Source organism: Puma concolor, chromosome B1 (genome assembly GCF_028749965.1).
Source record: "Puma concolor isolate L17-30 chromosome B1, mPumCon1.1.hap2, whole genome shotgun sequence".
Lineage (NCBI taxonomy): Eukaryota > Metazoa > Chordata > Mammalia > Carnivora > Felidae > Puma > Puma concolor.
This window is the reverse complement of record NC_141670.1, coordinates 116,245,236-116,255,586: the sequence shown is the minus strand read 5'-3', so window position 1 is coordinate 116,255,586 and position 10,351 is coordinate 116,245,236.

Sequence of the window (10,351 nt, the reverse complement as noted above, 5' to 3'; positions counted from 1 at the left end):
CACTTATCAGCTCTGAGGGGAGCGTTTCTTTTAATACCGCAACCTATGAATTTTGCCTACAGATGAGCCCCCTGCCAGCTTCTTCCATGGCCCATTCTCTCTCCTACTGTCACAGCTCAGAGTGACCTAAAGTGGCCCTTCTGAAAAACTCCCTGCTATAGACTAAATGTGTGTGTGCCCCCTAAATTCATATATCATCACCAATGCAGTGGTGTTTGGAGTGGGACGTTTAGGAGGTGACTAGGTCCCGATGGTGGAGCCCTCATGAATGGGATTAGTGTCTTTATGAAACAGGGTCCAGAGAGCTCCCTTGCCCTGCCACCACGTGAGAATGCAATGTGAAGACAGCCATCTGTGAGCTGGGAAGTGGGCTCTCAACAGATCCTGAATCTTCCAACCTCTAGAAATGTAAGAAATATATTTCTGTTGTTTATAGGACAGCCAGTCTGGTATTTTTATTATAGCAGCCTACATGGCTGCTCCCTAATCTCATCACCCAGTTCATTCCCTCCACAGCCCTCCCTACTATCTATGGTTATTCTGTTTATTTAAACCCTCAGCTTCTACAATCTGTTCCCCTTCCCCTTCTACAATCTGATGTGCAAGTTTTTAATTTGGATGAAGTCCAATTGGTCTATTTTTTCTTTCATTGCCTGTGCCTTTGATGTCCCGTCAAGAAATCACTGCCAAATCCAATGTCATGAAGCCTTTCCCCATCTTCTAAAAATTTTATGGTTTCATCTTTTGTGCTTAGGTCTTTCATCCATTTTAAGCTGATTTTTGTACGTGGTGTAAGGTAAGATCTAACCTCATTCTTTTGCACGTGGCTACCGTTTCCCCAGTGCCATTTGTTGAAAAGACTGTCTTTTCCCAGTTGAATGGTTTTGGTACCCTTGTCAAAAATCATTTGACCATATATAGGAGGACATATTTCTGGGTCAATATTATATTTTAAAAGAATGAGGGGCGCCTGGGTAGCTCAGTTAGTTAAGCATTCAATCTTGATTTTGGCTAAGGCCATGAGCTCATCGTCCTGAGGCCCAGCCCTGCAGCAGGCTCCATGCTGGGCATGAAGCCTGCTTAAAATTCTCTCTCTCCCTCTCCCTTTACCCCTCCTGCACATGTGTGCACGCACACTGTAGTCCAAAAAAAAAAAAAAAAAAGCTCTAAAATAATCACTAAACAGTTTTGTACTGATACCAGAATATTCAGACAAATCAATGAAACAAAATAGAGATAGCAAACCCATATCCTCTAGTATAAAAGTGGCATTACACCATGAAGGAACAGGAAATAAGGTCATAAAACAAGTGCTAGGCCAATGGTTAATTATTTAGAAAATCAAAATAACACATTTTCCCTCTTCTCATATACCAAAATCCCAAGAGTTAGGTCTAAAAAATAGAAATAATACTGTATGTATCTATGAAACTTTTGATATGGGAATGGGAGCTAATTTTCTAAGTGTAAAAGAGTAACAGATTCAATCACAAAAATAAAAGCACAGTAGATTTGATGACATAAAAACAGAGAACTTCTGTGTTCCAAAATGACAGTTGGCAAATCATGAAAAATAATTATATCAGCCTTGAAAAAAATTTAATATTCTTAATAGAGTGCTTATGATTCAGTGAGTAGAAAGCCCAGTTTTAAAGATAGGTGGGGGCTCAGTGGGTAGAGCATGTGACCCTCGAGAGAGTTCAACCCCATGTTGAATATGGAGCCTACTAAGTAAATAAAATAAAAATAGGTAAAAGATACACAAAATTTTGAAAATACAAATGGCCAATACATGAATAAATGTTAAAATTCATCAAAAATGCAACTAAAACAGATACCAATTTTTGCCCATCAAATTTAAAAGATATTTTTAAAGAGAAAAATACCAAATATTGATAAGGGAGAAGCATTCATACACTGCTGTTGGCCATATAGACTGGAGCTACATTTCTGGAGGAAAATTTAAGAATATGCATGAAGGTTTTTAAAGTATTTGTTCCTAAATGCAGAGTGGTATCCTACATTGGATTTTGGAAAAGAGTACCACATTAACAGACAAACCTGCGAAACCCAATGAAGTCTGGAGTTTAGTTAATAGCATTGCCTTCAGTGTCTTCATTTTTGACAAGTGTACCGTGGTTATGTAGAATGTCAAAATTAGGGGAAGCTGGGGGAAGGGAATACACGAACTGTCTGCACCCTCTTTGCAACTCTTCTGTCAAATCTGTCAATCAAAACTCATTCCTCCCAGAAGTTTTTTTAAGTAAATATTCATCCCCTTTGGCTCAATAAATTCTACTCCTAAGATATAACTATGGCTAATGATGAGAGATCAAAATAGTTTTGGATAAGTTATTTGTTATTCATTGCAGTGATATATTTGATAACCAAAGATAAAAGGAAAGAAAAGCAAAGCATTCCAAATGCTCAACACTATGGGCAATGTAATAGCCACATTCATGCATGCATAAGATAATTATGAGAAATGTTCTACATATTGGGGCATAGAAGCAACCAAAACAAAGGTCTTTGACATTAATGAGCTTAATTTCCAGAAGAGAAAAAAATGACAGCAAATAAGATAAAATGTGTAGCATATTAGTCATAAATGTTAAAGATAAAAATAAAATCAGGGAAGGGATGCAAAATGCCAGGGAGAAATTGCACTTTCAGGTAAAGAGATCAGAGAAAACCTCACTGGGAAGCTGATATTTGAGTGAAGACCCAGGGGAAGCAAAGAGTGAACCCTGGGGAGCATGGAGGCAGAAGGAGCAGCAAGTCTACAGGCCTTACTGCAGGCATGTGTCTGAAATGTTCGAGGAACAGAACATCTGGAGCAGAGTGAACAAGGAAAATGGTAGTAGGAGAGGAGATGATAAAGTTGCAGGCGAGGGCAGATGATATAGATAGTGGCTCAATCTGAGTGAGATGGGAGCCATGGAGGGTTCTGAATAGAGAAGGGACATGACATGACTTACAATTGGATTCTCTCTGGCTACTGTGTTAAGAATAATCAGAATTGGGGGGGGGGGGGAATAATTAGAATGGGACAAGGGTGGAATAATAGAGTATTATCTAACAACTGTTAATAACATTTAATGGCATCAAAAGTGCTCAAAATATTGCATTATAATTTTAAAAGGAATTTTAAGCAGCTCCTGGTTGGCTCAGTTGGTTAAGCGTTCGACTTTGGCTCAGGTCATGATCTCATGGTCCATGAGTTCGAGCCCCACATAGGGCTCTGTGCTGACAGCTTGGAGCCTGGAGCCTGCTTCGGATTCTGTGTCTCCCTCTCTCTCTGCCCCTTCCCCACTCATGCTCTTTCTCTCTCTCTCTCTCAAAAATAAATAAACACTAAAAAAAATTTTTTTAAGGAATTTTGAAAGGAAGACATAAATCTAAACACATTATGATACGTCCTTCTAAAATTATAGACTGACAGAAATGTGGATAGTAAAACTATGGTTAATTTTTCTTTTGCTCTTGTCTATGTTTCTCAACTTTTCTGTAATGAACATCTTTTCCTTTAAAACTAAATGAATAAATAATATCCACCATATTATGAATTGCTCACCTGTAATCAATTGAGTATGATTATGATTTCTTAGAGCATAGAGCCTGTTTGGTTCAAGATACTTTAATACTCATTGTAAAATGAAAGCTTTTATAGTTCTTGATAAAGCATACTAAGCATTTTTAATGGAAACTTTGTTAGTCTAAAATGATGACAGGCTAGGATTTTTATACTATAGAATTTTAAAGCTAAAAGGAAATTTAGAGATGATTTAATTTGGTCTTCTAATAGATGAGGAGATGTAAGGATCAGTAATGAGATGACCAGCCCATGCATTCTTGGATTCAGATACCTGGTCTGATCCCACCATTCAGTCAAGGAAAATTGATAGCAAGATGCCAAACTTTAAGAACCTACCTAAAACATCAAAGGCAGGGTTCCTATTTCTTATTATTTCAAGTCCCTAAGTCAAATGGCATTGTTTTAAATATTCATCTATTTGAAGCCAATTACTTATTCATTTAAGAAATATGTTCAATGGCTAGTATATGCCAACCTCTGTGAAAAACTTTAAGAAGAACTTTGCCTACGTGAAAAGCTATGCTTGTACACTTAAGAAAAAAAAAAAAAGAAAGAGCTTAAGGAATTTTCTTTAAAAATAAAAAGTACTACCACTATCAGATTTTTAACACTCTATTAACTGTGTATTGAAAAAGCTCTTTGCTGCCCCATTGTGGGGAAATAAAGATCTTCCCATTAAACATCTTAAAGGTAAGAGTTACATTGGAAATTAAAGATAATTTCTCTGGGGGCCTGAGATTAGCTTAATACCATTTAGTCATGTGAGTGGTAAGTTCTTTCTGCTCTGTTAATAGACACGTAATTGCATAGAAAACAATAAGGCCCTGCTTCTTTCAGGAATCTTCTGATGATGGATGTAGGGGTAAGTTGTAGACAAAAACTTCTAAAGGACCAGGGCTCAAGCTGGTGAGAGTTGTTGCCTCAGGTGAGTGTACCTGGGTAGAAAGCCAAACACAGAGGGGTAATGAGGACAGGACCAGGGTCATGGCACACTTCAGACCCAAGTGTCCCTGCAGTAGCTGACCACATGACCCCTCTGGGCCTCAGTTTCCTCATTTGTCAAAGATTTGGAGAGAGAGAGAGGATCTCTCAGGACTCTGCACAGCTTTGTTATTCCACCGTTACGGCCTCCCACATTGAGAATCTTGGCTGTGCCCAGGAACTATTAACCTAATATCCTCCCCACCCCCCAGGAGGGAGTTGTGACGTTTCTGGGCATCTTTCTCCTTCCTGCTTTTCTGCTGTTCATCTACCGTGGGCATATCCAGGAATAAAAGCAGGCAGTAGAAAGAGGACTGAACTGGAAAACAGTGCCTGGATTGAAGCCTTGGTTCTATAATTACCTTCTCTGTGTAACTTTTGCTAACCACTTAACCCCTCTGGGCCTTGAATTTTCCTGCTGTCACAGAACAGAGTTCAGCTAGATCTGTGATGCTTAACTCTAGCATCATTCGAGACCCATCTGGGGAGTTTGATAAAAATGATGATGCCAAGGCTCCACCTCAAACCAGTTAAATCAGAATCTCACCAGTAGAGGGATCTTACTGGGAGGATAGAAATGTTTTAAAACTGATTTATAGTGATGGTTGGTAAAAATCACTGATTTGCACACTTGAAATGTGTGATAATATAAAATAAGTCTTTTTCCCAACAACTAGCATAACCTGAAATATGATAAGAACTTAAGAAATTGAGTCAATGGTATTTCATTGACTAGAAGTCTAAAAACAAAGATGTAAACAATGTTTTTTTAATAATAAATAATCTCTAGGATAAAATATTTTTAAAATTCATATTTATTTATTTTTGAGAGAGAGACAGAGCATGATCAGGGGAGGGGCAGAGAGAGAGGAGGACACAGAGTCTGAAGCAGGCTCCAGGCCTTGAGCTGACAGCATAGAGCCTGATGTGGGGCTTGAACCCACAAGCTGTGAGATCATGACCTGAGCCGAAGTTGGATGCTCAACCAACTGAGCCACCCAGTGCCCCTAGGATAAAATATTAAAAAAAAATTTTTTTTAATGTTTATTTATTTTTTGAGAGACAGAGACAGAGCATGAGCTGGGAAGGGGACAGAGAGAGAGAGCGGGGGAGTCACAGATTCTGAAGCAGGCTCCAAGCTTGGAGCTGTCAGCACAGAGCCTGATGCGGGGCTCAAGCCCATGAACCATGAAATCATGACCTGAGCCGAAGTCAGCTGCCTAACCAACTGAGCCACCCAGGCGCCCCTAGGATAAAATATTTTTAACATTTAGGCCAAACATTGTGTTTGAGATAAAGGATAATTGAAATGGCTTTATCTAGGAACCAAGATGAAAATTTTAAAAACAGATCTCAAAAGTGCAAGCAAATAAAAGCAGTGACCTAAGTTCAACACGCTTCAATACTATATGTAGTTTTTCCTCTTTTCTTCCTTTTATTTTTTATTATGGACATTTACTATGGACCATACATACAGAAGTTAAGCACAAATCTTGTTTCATCTATACCCAATCCACATTCCACCATCCCCATTCTACACTGACTTATTGGGAAGCAAATCTCAGACATATCATGTGAACATATTCAAACGCAAATTTTACCTTGATGGCTCAAATCTAGTTGTAGTTCTATTTCAAAGAAAAATTGACAAACAGTACAAATATATTCATATAATAATCTAGGAAATTTCAGAATGTCAAAGAGTAGAAGGACATGGTTACACTATTTGTAATTCTCATTTTTATGATTAAATTATAAGTGTAACAACTGTAAGAATGACATTGAATGTTGTATTTCTTATAGTTTCTTCTTATTCAGTCTTACTACTCAGACTTTTCTTTAGTTACTGTGTGTGTTTTATCTAAAAGGAAGTTTTCCACAAGGAATATACCAATTTGGCATTTCTAATTCTAAATTCTGTTCTTCTCCCATCTGTTCTGTTCTGTTTAGTAGCATTTTTCCGTATTTTTTCCAGTCTCAATTTGTTTAGCAACCTTCTCCCCACCTGATACTCAAAGGCTTGAGGTAAGTTGTCAATTAGTATAGTGTTTGAAAGATCTTTTCAAAGGATATTTAAGTCCTTATACAGTTTCCTTGTACACAAACACAATGTTCATGGCAAAGCTAGTGCCTAAACATAGAAATAAAAACTAAATTAACTAAAACCTCAATAAATCTCTTATTTAAAAAGAGAGATTGGGGCACCTGGGTGGCTCAGTCGGTTAGGTGTCCGACTTTGGCTCAGGTCATGATCTCATGGTTTGTGATTTCGAGCTCCGCATTGGGCTCTGTGCTGACAGCTGGGAGCCTGGAGTTTGCTTTGGATTCTGTGTCTCCCTCTCTCTCTGACTCTCCTCTGCTCATGCTCTGTCTCTCTCTCTCTCTCTCAAAAAAAAATAAACATTTAAAAAATTTTAAATAAAAAAAAGAGAGATAGAGATATAGACAGAGATATGGCAACTAAATGCTAGACCTGACCCTAGATTGGATTCAGTACTAGAAGGAAAAAATATATATATGAGTGATATTATTGTATCAATTAACTAAACTGGAATACAGGTGATCAATTAGATAGAAATGTTGTAACATTTAAATTTACTAATATTAAATTTATTAAATTTACTAATGTTGATAACTGTACTATGGTTATGTGAGAGAATTGCCCAACTGTTAGGAAATATACTTTGAAATACTAGACGAAGAACAATGATGTGTGTAACTTACCTACAAATGGCTCAGATAATATATATATATACATATATATATATATATATATTTCTATGTGTTATACATATCTTAAATATTATGGATAGATATAGATATATAGATAGGTAGAAATAGATAATAGATAAGATAAAAATGATAAAGCAAATGTATAAAGTATTAACAATAGGTAAACATGGGTAAGAGGTATATGGGTTTCTTTGCATTATTCTTATTCTTGCAATTTTTCTGAGTTTGCAATTATTTCTATATAAAAATGGAAAAAATTTAAATATAATTGTGACCATGACTCCCATAAAAAGGTCCACCCTGATCTGGCCCCTGCCACCTTCCAATCTCAACTTTATTCACTCCAAAGAACCCTATGCTTTGGTTATTCTTTTTTTTTTTTTTTCTTAAGTTTATTTATTTTGAGAGATAGAGAGCAGGGGAAGGATAGGGAGAGAGAGGAAGAGAGAGAATCTGAAGCAGGCTCCACACTGTCAGCATAGAGCCTAACGGGGGTCTCAAACTCATGAACCGTGAGATCATGACCTGAGCCCAAGTGGGACGCTCAACCGACTGAGCCACCCAGGCACCCCAAGAAATTGCTTATTATTTCTAAAATCAATCATTTTACTTTTTTAAAAGTTTACTTATTTATTTGAGAGAGAGAGAGAGAGAGAGAGCAAGCAGGAGAGGGACAGAGAGAAGGAGAATCCCAAGCAAACTCCACACTGTCAGCACAGAGCCTGATGTGGGGCTCAAACCCACGAACTGGGAGATCATGAGCCAAGCCAAAGTTAACCGACTGGAGCCACCCAGGCACTCCCAATCATTTTACTTTTAAAAATAAGCCAGGAGTCACTGTCAGCCTTAACTCTAAATATCTGACTGAAAATCTCTGAGAATTGTAGTTAGTTAAAAATGTATTTTAGCCTTGAACTCATTTATAAATAAGCTAGCATTTGGGGTCTTTATGAAACATAAGTAAGAAGTTAGAAAAAGCAAGGGCACCTGCTTAACTCAGTCAGTTAAGCATCAGACTTTTGATCTTAGCTTAGGTCTTGATCTCAGGATCGTGAACATTGGGCTGCATGCTGGGCATAGAGCCTACTTAAAAAAAAAAAAAAAGTTAAGAAAAGCAACTTTGGTTTTTATGGCTAGAATTTAAGGTACTTGTGAAAGAATAGAAGGAAATAGATGAATTTAGAATGTTGAGGCAAGGACTTAGAAGTTTAGTCTTTATCCTGTGGATAAAGTTTTTAAAACGGGGGGAGTAAAGTGATCTAGCACCAGGGACACTAAGAAGGATGGAGTTATGAAAAGGGACTTGAGGTCAGAGTGGATTCAAATCTGAGCCTGGCCAGTTATTAGGTAAATTACATTTAATAAACAATTTGACCATTCAGAACATTGGTTTCTTCACCCTTAGAGGAGGATAGCAGTGGTAGTCTTAGGGTTGTTACAAAGAGAGGCCAAACAATGGTCAAGAACATGAGCCCTGAAAACACACTGCCATGGGTTTGAATTCTTCCTGTGCCAGTCATTAGCTGTGTGACTTTGACTACGTTACTAAACCTCTCTGTACCTCTGTTTCTTTATCTATAAAAGCAGGGTACCCTTAGTACCTACCAAAAGTGTCATGAGGATTTGATGAATTTTCCAAGTAGAGGGGAAATAGAGGGAGAGAGCCATTAGCTGTGTTGGGATGTTGGACTGCCAGCATGGTAAAAGCCAAGACACGTATTTAAAGTCAGCCATGATACTTTTTTTCCTCCCTAAAATCTCAAGATGATGAAAGTATTTGTAAAATTGTTCAATGTTATTAGAGATTTGCCTTGTGTGCTTTATAAATCATTCTGAGAGCATCTTTCAGTAGGGTATACAAATAACTGTGCCCGTCTCAAACTAGCCATGTCTTGCTTATGCAAATCTTATGATTATTTCCTTGAAAACCATGCTGACAAGTGTGACACTGTCAACCCTCATTAATTTTGCAGTCAGCAAACTTCTAGCTGAACTTTCTTGGCTTTGCTCTTGTGCCACCCTAAGCAGGCACAGGTTCTAGTTTTCTACCACACGAGACCTAAAAACTGCTCAAAACAGGAGAGGCAGCATTACTTTTTCACTCTTTCACCAGTAAGCCAGAAATCACTAATTTCACACAATTATAAGGAAAAGTCTAATTTACTCAATGAAACTTGTCTCCATTAATGCTCCTGATTATTAACACACTGTCCTTGGGGCAATGTGTCTATCACATGACAATGGGAAGACTTAAGTGTCAGCTCAGCTCTCTGCCTGCCTGTTTCATAAAGCAGGATAGCCGGGAAGGCTTTCACATTTTTTTGTCCATTGCTGCCTTGTTGGAGGCAAAGGACCTACTGTACTCCCTGATTCTGCCACTCTTAGGGCCCCCCACCATGCATACTTTCAAATAATGCTTCTTTGAAATGTATTTTTTTAAGTATTACAATTATCCATTTATGAGACAAAAATAAAAGCAGTCATCACTTACTCCACTCTCTGTGCCAACCTTCCCCTTTGCTGTCTGTGAATTGGTTCAGTGACCAGGGTCATGCTTCCCAGTACCCCCCTCTCTTTGCAGAGAGAAATGAAGCACGACCCCAGGAACAGGATGAAGGTGCCAGTCAGAGACCACAGAAACCATTACTGGATGCCTGAAAGGCCAAGGCCACCCTTGGGAAAAGACTTGCAGTCTTAATAAAAGAAGAATGATTCTATTGTAAGTGTCATTTGATCAGGACTGGGCTGGAGTAGGCAGGGTAGGGTGGACCTCCAGCTTCAGAAGACTGTAAACTGGGGGAAGACTCTTCATATGGGACAGCTGGAAAGGTATACAACCATTTGTTTTGATTGACAAGGACACTGGAGCCCAGTAAGAGCAATTGCTGCAGTCATACCATACACGAGTGACAGAGCCAGGACTCTCACTGCTGTGTTCCTTTGTTTTACATCACACTCTTAAATAATACAGCCTCAGATTTGAGAGTCACTAAAAACATGGCAGTGGTTATTCTTTCTTCCCAGAGGAAAACAAATCACAGA